Below are 15,126 nucleotides of genomic sequence, written 5' to 3'. Positions count from 1 at the left end.
CTCAAATTCCCCAAATTCCCCATTCTCCAAATTTCTCCAATTCCAAATTTCCCTAATTCCATATTCCAAATCCCCAAATTCCCAAATTCCCAAATTCCCAAATCCCCAAATCCCCAAATCCCTAAATCCCCAAATCCCCGAATCCCCGAATCCCCAAATCCCCAAATCCCCAAATCCCCAAATCCCCAAATCCCCAAATCCCCAAATCCCCAAATCCTCAAATTCCTCAAATTCCCCAAATTCCCCATTCTCCAAATTTCTCCAATTCCAAATTTCCCTAATTCCATATTCCAAATCCCCAAATCCCCAAATCCCAAATTCCCAAATCCCCAAATCCCCAAATCCCCAAATTCTCTAAATTTCCCAAAATTCTAAAACCTCAAAATCCTAAATTTCCAAATGATCAGCACCTAAAATTCCAAAATATCCGCTTTCATATTCCTAAATAGCCGCCATCGAAAATAATTTTTCCTGCAGCACCCGTGTAGCGCGTCCACTGCGGTATGTAGGGTAGCAATGCCATTTTACCGAAGGCGTACTAGGCAGAAGGGAACCGTAGATAGCGGTACCGTAGATCCAGTCCAGCCAGCAACAGCACCAGCCTCGTAGGAGAGGGCGAAGGTCGCGTCGGACATGAACACGCCCGAGTGCGACCTACCTCGCGTCGATTCCCTCCCGTGTATCTGTTTTATCCTTCCTGATCTCGTGCTGTATGTGGCCAGGCCCGTCATCCTGTGCTACGGCTATACCGGCGAACGTCGATCGCCAACAGATTCCATCGCTTCCTGCGTCGTGCCGCGTACGCTGGCTGGTAATTAAGTTAACTGTCCGGCTGAAATCGGACTCGGGACACGGGATGGTTCCGTTCGTAGACACGTGAGGCCGCTTTCAACGGCGGGATCGTTGAACAGGGTGTGTGCCGTGCCGATTGCAGCCACGGTAATTAGCTAGCGGACCGTGAAAACAGCAACACGAGGATGATATCGATTGGATTACAGTTAAGGAACGAGCGTGGGATGTGTTGTGCCATGAGTGGACGCTCCTTTCCATCTTCTGTTGCTTTGTATAGATTTTTTAAATCGTGAGGGAATGAAAGGGGTATGGTTGTTGTATTCTTTTCTTATGGGTCAAGTTTTGGAGTTGATGTGCTGATGGATTGTCGGTTATGTCAGCGAAGTCTTTGAGCGAAAGATTTGGTCTTTGACGAAATCGGTATTTGGGTATTTGGAGTTTTCACATATTCTGATGATTAGGGATGTGTGGACATTTGAATATCTAGGTATTTCTGGTTATAGGAAGATGTGTAGACATTTGAGTCTTTGGGTACATTGATATTTACATATGGAGACATTTGAATGTTTGGATACTCTAACATTTAGATACTCAAACATTTAGATATTGAATAATTAGGCATTCTGAAATGTGGGCATGTGTACACTTGGATAGCCTAATCTCTTGTTCCTCAAGGACCTAGAGCTCCTAAAATTAAGTAGCTATTACATCAAATAATTTTCCAAATTATGAATTCTAAATCCGTGTCCGCATCCACAATTACAGTTACATGCACTTCAGACCTATCATCAATTTACAGTTAAACAGATACACAAAATTAGAACAGTAGGAAGCATGTGAGTTTTCTAAGGATTCAAGGTTCATGTTCTTGGTCGCTTTCATTTTGCCACCTGGCTACATTTAGTTGCATGTGTCGTTAGAAAGGGAAGCATGTACTTAGAGTGTATATACATTTGCTACCTAGTCAAGCCTTCCACACTACCGTAACAGTGAAAGAGGAGTGGGAAAAAGGAAAGGAGAGCGTTTCGTACAGGACCTGTTAGTGCATCGTTAAGGTTACCTAGCAGCGCCTTAACCCGTTAACTGGGGGGATGAGTAAACTCGTTGCTGTGATTGACATTTAGCGAGAAGCTTTGAGTTTAATGAGTTAGGGAGATGGATGAATAACTTCCACGTTTTTTGCGCTAAATACTTCCATCATTAGTGCCTTTATGTCCTGCTATATTTTGCTAAAAACGTTTTGTCTGCGGGTAAAACTGAACTTGTGTATAAGGTTTCTTATGTGGTTCAGGGTATTTCTGAAACAGTACTAATGTGGTTCAAATTAATTTTGAAACATTTCTAATGTGGTTCAAACTATTTCTGAAACATTCCCAGCTTCGTGAAGAACTACGTATAAACGTTTCGCCGATATTTTTAGTATAAAATGCCTGCTATTTAATTATATGAAAGAATCAACTTAATCCACAACAATTTTGGAACATTTAAATTTTGACACAAAAATTCATGACATAAAAGTATCACAAAATGGCACTTATGATACATGAATATTAAGCTTGAAGTCTACCAAACATGACTGCATAGGCACTTCTTTAATATTTTTAGTACAAAATGGCTGACAGTCAATTATAGCATGCGATGGATAATTTTGAAGCGTTACAGAGGCTGATAAGATTTGATGACATAAAAGTATGACAAAATGGCACTTATAATACATGAATTTTAAGCTTGAAGTCTACCAAAAATGACCGCATAAGCGCTTCTTTAATATTTTTAATACAAAATGGCTGACAGTCAATTATAACACGCGATCGACAATTTTGCAGCGTTCAATTGAATTCTATCAATCAATGACTACAAAAGTATTTCATCTGACCGCCAATTTGTATTTTTCTACAAAGAACCTGTTCTTGAAGTACCATTTTCAAATTGATGCAATTAGCTTCCGAATAAAACTTGAAATTTTTGCTTGGAAAGAATGACCATAATTACAAGTCTCAGACAACGTTCAGTCATTAACATCTTACCCAACTTGTCTTTGTACAAAAGTTTTGCGTGAGAAATCGTTTAAAATGCAATTAAACATTTAGCAAGTTCAAATAAATTTTGAAGTCGCTAAATACCTGAGCCATTAACACCTTCGTCTCACGGTGTACAAAAGAATTTCGTAAACCTTCATTCCATTCTTCAAACTGACCTCGCTAAATCATTTCCGAGATCCAAATACCCAGGAAATTAGACAAAAACTAGAATTTTAGGAGGATTAGGTTTGTGAAGGTTGCGAAAACGGACAACACATAAATTTGGGATAACCAGCTATCTAGGAGGGAGTGATATCCAGCTATTAAGAAGTGTTCGCCAACACTCGGTATAATGGTGTTTCTATGGGAGGGATAATTACACCTCCACCCATTCTCTAACTCTTTCTCGTGGACCCTGCTAACAACTATCCTCGTAAATTATAGTCCGTTTATATAATTGCGACCTTCCACGCATCACGAGGTGTCATTTACAATTCTCGCATCTCGCTGCTTTCGAATTCAATTGATTAATTAGCCGCGTTAATTAACACCTCGCTGCGGGTGGTAATTAACGCTCGCAACCATTGCAATTTCTATCGGATACGCGTTCGCGTGTCTCGAAAGAGTGGCTCTTTTTGAAACCTAGTTGAAGCTTTACCTTGTACGAAGTTTCATGTAGCATATTTCTGTCTTTTCTATTTTTATCTGTTGGACTTAATTATTTATTGCTGGCGAGGAGGTTGCGAACGTGAGTTTATAACTTGTTAGGGAAGATTATAGGGCGTTCACATTAATTTCTCAATTTTTTCTTTTTTATTATTAACTGATTTTTAAGGAATTGTCTCGGAAGAACTGTTAACACATTTCTTATGAATGGACGGTATGGAGATAAAAATGATATGGAAATTTTTTAACTGAGATATTTGAGGATTCAGGGATTTGTGAGTATGGGAGCTTGGAAATTGGGGATCTGAGAATCTGGGAATTTTGAGATATGAGAACTTGAGATCTAGGGATTGTTTGAAATTGAGATGAGGTGATTTAGAAATTTGGAAATTTTGTGATTTGGAGATTTGATGATTTGGAAATTTGGAATTTGGGGAGTTTATAATTTTGGGGAGTTTGGAATTTGGGGAGTTTAGAATTTGGAGAAATTGGAATTTGGGAAATTTCGAATTTGGGGAGTTTGGAATTCGGAGAATCTGGAATTTGGAGAAATTGGAATTTGAGAAATTTGGAATTTGGGGAGTTTGGAATTTGGAGAATTTGCAATTTGGGGAAATTGGAATTTCAGAAATTTGGAATTTGGGGAGTTTGGAATTTGGGGAATTTGAAATTTGGGGAAATTGGAATTTGGGGAAATTGGAATTTGGGGAATTTGGAATTTGGGGAAATTTGAATTTAGGGAAATTGGGAAATTTGGATGTGAAATACCTAAATTTTGAAATTAGGGATGCATAAATCTGAAAATTACCAGCAAAATATTCTTTTACAACAATTCGAAAAAAAGCCCGAACCCAAGTTCCCCGAAAGAGGAAGCATCAGATGCAAAATGGAAGGTGATACATTCTCTCCTTTTTAAAGGTGCTATATCGCTTTCCATTACAGTTATCGAAGGCTACATTTGACGCAGAAGTCCTTTTATTGCCTAACCTCTCCTCCGGCTTATGCTGTTTCTCAGAACCACGTTTTACGAACTTGTATCCACCCACGTGGATGTTCGTGAAGCTGCCATTGAAATGGTCTTAGATATTATCGATGGCAATGATCGCTGCAATGAATATTCAATATGATCCTCTAAAAGGAAATTGATAAATCTTTGTTACCGTGTGCGTCTGACTTTTTGCATTTCATTTAAAAAAAATTACTCCAACGCGTTACTGGGGTTAGAGATCAGCTATCAATCTGTATATTATATAGCCACATACATCTGATACGCGTATAAGTACCTATTTGGTACATGTGTTTCTACACATATGTGATACATGTTTAGATGTACTGATAGATGTACAGGTACACGTGTGTGGTACATGTATACATGTACATATGTGGTGCGTGTTGAGGTGCATATATGTGGTTCATGTGTGGGTGTACGTATGTGGTTCATGTTGAGGTACATGTATGGGTGCACTGTGTAAATGGTACATATGTGGTACATGTTGAGGTACATGTTGAGGTACATGTAAAGATACATGTATAGGTGTACTGTGTATATGGTACATATGTGGTACATGTTGAGGTACACGTATAGGTGCATTGTGTACATGGTACATGTTGATGTACACATGTGGAACATATATTGTGTTACACATATGTAGAACATATATAGGTGCACACATGTGTTACATATATTGTGTTACACATATGTGGAGCATATATGGGTGCACACATGTGGTACATATATTGTGTTACACATATGTAGAACATATTTAGGTGCACACATGTAGTGCATACGTTGTGTTACACATATGTAGAACATATACAGGCGCAGACATATGGAATATATTGTGTAGGTTCATATATATACTACATGTTGAGGTACATATATGTAGAATATATTATATAGGTGCATGTATGTAGTGCATGTTGAAGTACACATATGTGGTACATGTGTAGACGCACATACATGATACATATACACAATATTTCTTCATCCCAAATGATTTACTAGCTAGTAGTGATATTTTTAGCTCCATTCACACAGTCTACCTCATACAGGAAGTACAGTTGGGTTTTACTCTATTCAGCAGTAATTAATGGGGCAGTCGAGATAGAAAATGATCGTAAATAGTAAGAAAAGGGGTCAAAGACCAACGTAAGATATTAGCGAGAATGATTCGGCGAGATCCAAATGTTCGACACGTTCATCGTCAAGAAGAGTCACGTAAAAGGCAGAAGTGACCTGACCCGACCCCCAGAAAGGCGGTACACCTTCGCCAAAACCAATCAAGCACGGTTTGGAATGCCGTTTTGCTCTCTCGGGGTCTTCGACTTCCATTTGCGGCATGAACTCGAAGAACCTTCCACGGTCCGCTCGTTGTACAGTTCGGTTCGCCATCTTTCTCGGTACCCTACACGGAGACCTGTTCACACTCTATTTTCTCGCAGCGTGGGGGGCAATTTAGCCTTAATTGAGATTTCTACCGAACCGCGTCCTTGATGAGTTCATCTACACCTCGATCGAGTCAACTTGTTGCTTCCATTTCACGCTTCGACAATGTTTCCATCGTAGACTCGTTGGTTTTCGTGACAAACAGCGAACACGGAATAGCTATTACTTTAATAGATTGAGGCTACCAGTGAAAATAAAATTGGATGAAACTCGATATTTCTTTTTAAGGAAATAAAATTAATGACTTATATGGACTTATTGTGTAATTGAGTTTATATTAAAAGAGTGTGGAATTCTTATCTCAAATTCCACATTTCCCAAATTCCAAAGTCCCCTAATTCCAAGCTCCCTAGATTCTAAATTTCCTAAATTCCAAATTCCTTCATTCCAAGCTCTCCAAATTCCAAATTTCTCAAATTCCAAATTTCCCCAATTCCAAGCTCCCCAAATTTCAAATTCCCCAAATTCCAAATTCCCCCAATTCCAAGCTCCCCAAAATCCAAATTTCCTAAATTCCAAATTCCCCCAATTCCAAATTTCCCAAATTCCAAATTCCCCCAATTTCAAATTCTTCAAACTTCAATTCCCCCAAATTCCAATTTCCCCAAATTCCAATTCCCCCAAATTTTAAATTTCCCCAAATCCCAACTTCCCTAAATTCCCTAAACTTCCCAAATTTCTCAAATTCCAAATTTCCCAACTTGCAAATTCCTAATTTCTCACATTTCAAATTTTTCACCTAAACAACCTAAATTCCTAATATTCCAACAATTCCAAAGTCCCCATTTCCAATACTTCTTCTCTCTCCTTATCATCCGATTCTTCATTCTCCACGAAACTTCACCAAGCAATTTCACAAACCCCCTATCTTTTATTCCAATAATTAACGAATAAATACGTCCAATATTTCCCGTTAACGAGCGCCCTTCGGATCCATTAGCAACAAGGTTGCGCATTCGCAGGAATTTCGATCAGTCGCTATCTGCTATTCCGGTCGCAATGGTCTTCAGAGTCGCATCACCGGAGACGAAGACGAAGAAATGCAACGAGACAATTTCAACGGGACAAGTTCGAAACCGTTGGCTGACTTTTTCGAGAAAAGAAGCATACTGACGTGGAGAGGTAGGGTGTACGCCGGCCAATTAAATAATTGGCTCATTAAGGAGGCGGCTCGTTTCACGATCGAGGCTGATGCTCGCTCGAGAGGAAAACGACTCCTCTGGACAGATAACGAGAACTCGAAGAAATGAGCTGACGAATCGCGTATCTTGCGGAGTCAATTAGTCAGCAGGCAATAAATCGGTCGGGAGGTCCGCAGCTGGGCTATCAAAATTGCCCTTCGAATGCGGAACTCGGTTCACCGTGACACGAGTTCAAATTCCGCCAACTTTAATTTTTAGTCTTGGTGGGCAAATTCTGATCAAAGCATTTGATGCTGAGGCACTGATGAATAATATATGCAGCCGTTTGAATCAAATTTTAAACTAAATTCTACATTGATATGTTGTTATTATACATGTCCTCATATGTGGACTCATATGCAGTCATTTAAATCAAATTTTAAACTAAATTTTACGTTGATATGTTGTTACTATATATGTCCTCATATGTGGACTCATATGCAGTCATTTAAATCAAATTTTAAATTAAATTCTACATTGATATGTTGCTACTATATATGTCCTCATATGTGGACTCATATGCAGTTATTTAAATCAAATTTTAAACTAAATTTTACATTGATACGTTGTTACTATATATGTCCTCATATGTGGACTCATATGCAGTCATTTAAATCAAATTTTAAACTAAATTCTACATTGATATGTTGTTACTATATATGTCCTCACATGTGGACTCATATGTGAATATACGAACATCATTCAATGTTAAATCCAGTATGAAGTATTAATGTATTCGTATTGATACTTAAGAGAAAATTATGAACACAATTTTATGATTATATGAATCGGCTAAGATACAAGTTTAATTATATTCATATCTAATTACCAATGAAGTAAAAGCTAATTGCAACGCATGACGACAAAACGGTGATTGAAATGCTCTGATTGGTGATTTGCGTCCTGAAGCCTCATGCAGCCAGTGAATCGATCTTTTCAGCAACTGGTGCTCAACCGCTGTTTATCGATCATTAGTCGATGAGCGTTAATTAATCGATTCGTCGAATAATGAAAGTCGCTGGTGGTAGATAGCAGCTGGCGAACGACCACGCCTCGGACCGTTGTTCGCGATAAAGCGAGGACAACGCCGGCTCTTTCAGTCATTACGCCGCGAACCGGTGATAATGATCGGTTGATTAAGTCGAGCTGACCCCTGGCTTGCCCCGAGACGTCGGTGAATCGCCATACGTGCTCGATGAAACGGTGAACTCTCCTGGCATTGAGCGGTTTATTATGAATCATCGAGCGGTACACTTTGGCCACACTGCCCGCCAAATGATGAACGCCATGCGGAAGAGAACCTCGATTGTTTTCGTGCTCGTAACTGACCACATTCTAGTCTTGAATTTTATTAACATTCGAGACGAGGTTTCGTTTGGATTTTATAGATTCGTTTATGGTTCGTTAGATTTATTTAGGATTTGTTGACTGTGTTTGGGATTTATTATGAGATTTATTTAGGAGTTGTTATGAGATTTATTTCAGATGGGATTTCTTATCGGGTTTATTTGGGATTCGGTATGAATTTATTTAGGATTTCTTATGAGACTTATTTACAATTTATCATGAAATTTATTTAGGATTTGTTATGGAACTTATTTACAATTTATCACGAAATTTATTTAGGATTTGTTATGAGATTTATTTACAGTTTATTATGAGATCTATTTAGTTTGTATTAGGAGTAGATTTATGCACCACTCATTAAAAGAAGTAAAGTTTATAATTAGTTATTAGAAGATTGATCTGTAATTTTGTATTGAGCAAACTTATCTACAATCCGTTACGAGTAAATGTATTCATCATTTACTACTAAGAATTCTCAGCTTTGTTTCGTTACGAGTTTCCTTGAAGATCTACCATGAGTAAATTCACTGATGTCCAGCTGTAACGTGACACTTAATCCTACGACATCATAATGAAACCACGAACTCAATCATGTAAATAACGATATACAAAATCATATATTTGTGTCAATATATGACATTGAAGTCAATATGTGATATTAAAGTCAATTGGCATAAAAAATGTATGTGCAGTGAGGAAGTCCTCCAAAAACACCTCGATCCGGATCAGTCGCGGGTCGATCGTGAGTCTCACGGTAACTCCGATCGCGAAGATTAGTCACGACTTAAGGGAACGAAAGTAAATCAGGCCCTCGCCCGTTGACACGTTTAGCCGCGTCCAGGATTCTCTCCGTGGCCGTTGAGGATGATGGCGGTGCCGATAGCGATGCTTATGCCGCCGGTAATGGTGATCCTGGCCAGTCGACGATGCCGGTGGTTCTTCCTCGCGTTGGCCCCGTGATAAATCACCGGTCTCTACCGTCGTCACAATCCTGCGGCCATTAATCTCGATAATTGAATCAATATCTGTGATATCTGCCTGTGTATCCGGCCCTGGCCTCATGGTAATTAGCCGGCCTCGTCATAAATCATGCCCTACGGGGGTCGGAGTGCGCCGGCAACGCAAAAGGGCCTCGCGGTATCGCCTCTCTATATATGGCAACACTTTAGCCTCGCCAATCTCGCAACTGAGACGGCTATACCTTTGTCACCTTACTATCCATTCTTGTTCCTTACGAGCTTTTTACGTCTCTGTCAGGATTCAAACGTCCTGTTTGTGGGATGCAGAGTTTGCATAAGGCTGCAAGAATCGCTTCAAACATAGCTGCTTGTCCTTGTCATAGTTGCTGGGACTTGTGTAATAGTGTCGTAAAACGTTCCTTTTACAGCTAATTTCAGTTTTGAAAAATGGAAGTAATCACATGAAGTCAGGCGAATTTCGAGAATGTTGGAGAATACAAACTTGTTAACTCGATTACGCGAAAACCTGCGATGTTGTTCGATAAAATATGAATATCGATGTCGTGAAATTCCCACGAGGTAAACGGGACCTCTATAAGGTGAAATAACCGGGAACGAGGAAAAGGAAGCGGTTCAAAAAGCGACGCCTAACGAACGGTGTATTTGCGCTAATGAGAAGAAGTGCCACCGTTCGACCCGTTTCGAGCGAAAAAAAAACTGGACCCTCATTATCGTCGAACTAATTACCTTTTACGTTTCTGCTCACCTCTCCCTCATTTTCTCGTCATGTTGATCGCCTCCCTTTTCTGGGCCTCCTTCGCGGCCTGCTTTGCTTTTTACGCAATCGTTTCGCGTATAATTTCTTCGCGGCAAAAAATCGAAGGGCAATTAATTGATACGTTCGCTCGTTATACCCGTCCGTATCGTTACCCGAGCTTGCCCCGAAGATATTCCTTGATATCGTGATACTTTAACTGACCGGAAATGAGTTTCGAATTTTTGGGGTGGTCCCCTTACCAGAATCTTAATATTTCTTTCCTGTAACGGAGATGCTTATAACTGTTTCTCTTAACGAACGATACGTGATCGCAATTACAATTTCATACTTTTACGGAATTTAACAATTTCATTATCTTCAAATACCTGATCCAGAAATTAGTAAATACTTTGTTAATTTTTCAAATTGTATGCGCATAGAAAGGCATATATGTGTAGTTACGTGTATGCGTAGATGTTTCAATAGATATATAAATTCTATACTGCATATAAATTATAAGTGACCCTACAGACTTTTTATAGTATCACTCTAAAAATTGCAGAGTTAAGAAGAAACCGAAAATATGAATACTGCGATATAAATTGGAGAGGATCACGCACAAAGTGTCGTTACGTAATAAAATATGTCCGCTCCTTTCCGTGCGGAAAGAAGAAAAAAGAAACGATAAGGTTCATTAGCATACGAGTACGGCTTTTCGTAGCCCGTGGGATTTTTGACAGTTGCCCGTTTCCTTTTATCTCATCCGCTTTCTCTTCCTTCCCTTCATTTTTTTTATAGGTGCCAGGATGACCCAAAGCGTCCATTTGGTTGCACCTCGGAGAGTATCGGCCGATCATCCGACAGCTGTTCGAAGGAAACGCGTTTCGAGCGGCCAGGGATTAGCCTGACAATGAGAGTCGCGAAAAAAAATCATCGTACGTTCAAATTCTACGTCAGTCTGGCTATACAATTGCGATTCGAGGATCATCGTTCCTTCTATTGTACGATATTGGTTGGTTAAATGCGCCCTGATGCAGCTAATTCATGCTGAGCCTGACACGACGTACACAATATCGAACAATCGGTGATTAAGGTGATTTGTTTGGTAAGAAGATCGTTTTTGAATACGTGATGTGTGGTCTTTTATCATGCGGCTATTTCTCTTTTCTTCTGTAGAGCATTATTGCAAATGACATTGGACAACACAAGTATGACAAATATAATAAATTTTATCATTTTAATTGGATTCGATTTGGATCATTTTTGTTCACTGTGCAAAAGTGTAGATAAAAAAGATTGGATTGTCAGAATTTCTTGGTACAGTATTTTACGTATTTAATTATTTTTTCATACTGAACATTTAAATTTATTTCTGAGTGCAAATAATGTATTAAGTAATTTGCTAAATTTAGAGAGTAAATTATGACAAGGTTGAAATGGATGAAGTGCCCGCTCTCATAAGAAAGGTCTTCATTAAGGGAAAAAAGAATGCTATTAAAATTGAACAATCTCCACTTTAACTTGAACCTGCTACAAATGGAAAATGATTAAAAATCCTGTACCAATTCTCGAATAATACAACATCTAAATATTAAATTTTCTAAGTATTTTCTAGTATTTCTGCATAAGCTTAATTGACGACCGTCGCAGTCTGACAAAGACACATCACCCGGTTGCTAACGAGCATTCGATACCTGTTCCGCGTTCGATTCATTGCAAGCCGATAATTTCGTCGTCTTTACGGTAAATTCAAGATACTTTTCATTTGACCGATGAGTAGTATCCTATCGCACTCAGAGGACAAAAAAGGACCGCGACGATAGTCCCCCGGATTCTTCTCTGGCAGGAAAAAAGATTGGACGACCCTTTGCGACAAACGTTCAATAATTTTAACGAGCGGCTCTTGAACGCTAGACCGAGATTCGGCTCTGTAACTTTAATTGGTGCCCAAATATTTGCATGCCGACCCGACTCCCTCCTTTCTCGACTTGCTCTTTTTTATTCACCGTCGATCACGTACGGTTCGTAACTTTTTCTCTTGTTCGGAGCCGAACGATAACGTTCCGGGCATTTCGACGCGATGGATAATTTGTAAGGTGTCGAACACGCAGGACTGCTTCGATTATTCGTCGCGATTCGTTCAACGTGTCCATTTTTTACCTTTTGGTTCTTTTCCTTCTTTTTTATTGGAATGTTCAAGGAGGCATTTTCACTGTTTCAATCAGTCTACGATTTATGTTTACGCATTTATATCGTGCTAGAGTCGAGTGTTAATTATATGGTACATATAAGAAATGAAATATAGTGCATCATAAAAGTGCTGGCACACCTTATATTTTGCAATCACTTATTTCAGTGAAAGGGATATTTCGTTACGTTTGTTATATATTACATTATAGTCAGTGGTTATTAATATCGTGATATGTTTTAGTATTTCAATTTTTAGATATGATAATATAAGTATTTTGCACTGTACAAAGTATATTCTGTATGTACTGTAAGTATACGCTGTAAGTATGCACTGTATGTATACATTAGCAAGCATACATCATATGTGTGCACTACTACATGTATGCACTATACGTATGTATTATAAATATACAGTGTAAGTGTACGTTGTAAGTACACACTGCAAGTATGCACTGCAAGTATGCACTGTAAGTATGCACTGTAAGTATGCACTGTATGTATACATTAGCAAGCATACATCATATGTGTGCACTACTACATGTATGCACTACACATATGTATTATAAATATACAGTGTAAGTGTGCGTTGTAAGTACACACTGCAAGTATGCACTGTAAGTATGCATTGCAAGTGTACACTGTAAGTAAACACAGTGACTATACATTATACGTATACGTTCTAAGAACAAGATCTGAAAAACGTGTCAACTGGGGACACCGCAGTTGCATGGTTAACTTCGAAACAGGACAATTAAACATTAAATACCTCTCCAAATAATAAGTATCAACGAAAAGAACTAAATATACGTCACCATACTTTGATCAAACTTTTTTTGGATTAAGAGCAAAAATATTCTCTAAGTGTCTGATCGATTTGATCAAAGTGACTCAGCGATTTGATCAAACTTCATGTTGTATCACGATGTCCCTCCTGAATGAACTTATAAATGAAAATATTAAGAGTGCAAACCCACAAAAAATAACCTAACCAATTATTTTGGAGATCAGGTTACTTTGTATGTGAAAAGCGTTGGCTAAGGGTTAATATCGATCACCAGTAATGATCGTGGGGTCGCAGTTGTCTCAGATCGCGAGAAATATCGCGGGATCGCGTTCATCACGAAAATCCACGTTTCCCCGCGAGCGTGGTATCAATTGTGAGCGTGGCCGATACGTTCCCGACCGGTTCCCTTGGCTGACTGGCGGCTAGTTTTCTCGGGGTCACGAGAGAGTAAATAAATTCAACGAATAATTCCGTCGGTGACCGGTCTGGGCGTGTTTAGAGTCGCTGCTATCCGAGCGAGTCCGCGGTAGCCTCGGGACATCACGAGCTGAAAAGCACGAGCTCTTTTTCCCTTCATCTTCTAGGATCTCTTCCCTTCGTTCCTCTTTATATATCGTTAGCTTCGTTGTTCGTGCGTTTCGATTGCTTCGCGTGTGTTGCATCGAAAGCTCCTTTTCGAGAGATGCTTATCGTTCGACAGTCGATTTACGGGAATCGAGATTTCTTGCCGATCTTGATGACGGTTCTGCGCTTATTAGGGAGAAACTTTGCAACGCAATGTTGGTTCTAAGGATCTTCTATAAAATGATAACGCGTTGGTTAGGTAGTCGATACTTCTAACTTTGAAGGCATAATTCTAAATATCAAGACTTCATGTACATTTCTAATAGTTATTCGAGACATAGTCATTAAAATTATACGTTTAGTCCTTTAAGTTATATATTTATATAGTCACTAAAGTCATATGTGTACACATTCATTTAAGTCATATGTGCACACACTCATTTAAGGCATACATATACACAGTCATGTTTAAGTCATATGTGTACACACTCATTCAAGGCATATATGTATACAGTCATGTTTAAGTCATATGTGTACACATTTATTTAAGTCATACATGTATACAGTCATGTTTAAGTCATATGTGTAGCCACTCATTTAAGTCATACATGTACACACTCATTTAAGTCATACATGTACACAGTCATGTTTAAGTCATATGTGCACACACTCATTTAAAGCATACATATACACAGTCATGTTTAAGTCATATGTGTAGACATTCATTTAAGTTATACATGTACACAGTCGTGTTTAAGTCATATGTGTACACTCTCATTTAAATCACACATGTACACAGTCGTAAAGTTTAATATTAAAACCTTGTATAAAATTTTGATACAACAGTATGCAGTATACAGTACCACGACAGTAAAATATTACATTAATAACTACATAAAAATTGTAAAACAAATTATTAATTTTTCAAAAAATAAGTCTCCAAGTGTCATCAACCCCAAGTCAGATGCTGCGCGTCTCCCCAGATTCGTGTTGCACGGCTATCGATCCTCGAATCGAGAGACGATCTCGCGAGCACGAGGATATCGGCCGTCAAAAGTTCCATAAACGACCCGACTATCGCTACCAAGCCGGAATTCAAGCGAATAGAATGATAGGATCTCATGAATCCGTGCGAATCCCGTAGATACCAGCGGTATTCGCTCGGAGAAAACGATATGAACGATGAAAGAGCGGCGTTCAAAGCGGAAGAAAACTCGATCTGCTTCAAAGTTTCAAACGTTTGATACTGCTATGATAGTTCGATCCATTGAGTCTGAACTGCTATGCTGTTAACCTTTCAGTTATGGGAGTTAAGTGAAAATCATCTTCGTATCTCAGGGACTGTAATTTGATCTGCAAATTGTGTATTCATTTAATTTTTGTGGGAAATATTTTTATTTACTGTCGAATATTATAATC

The 15,126-nt window shown here is 38.8% G+C and overlaps 1 protein-coding gene across 3 annotated transcripts in view; it reads right to left on the bottom strand.

The window, feature by feature from the left end:
* N (neurogenic locus Notch protein) overlaps positions 1-15,126 on the bottom strand; it is a 282,796-nt gene that overhangs the window by 35,494 nt on the left and 232,176 nt on the right. The window lies entirely within an intron of this gene.

Source organism: Megachile rotundata, chromosome 4, assembly GCF_050947335.1.
Source record: "Megachile rotundata isolate GNS110a chromosome 4, iyMegRotu1, whole genome shotgun sequence".
Lineage (NCBI taxonomy): Eukaryota > Metazoa > Arthropoda > Insecta > Hymenoptera > Megachilidae > Megachile > Megachile rotundata.
Note: the sequence above shows the minus strand (reverse complement) of the source record. Positions and strands in the feature narration are given on the sequence as shown.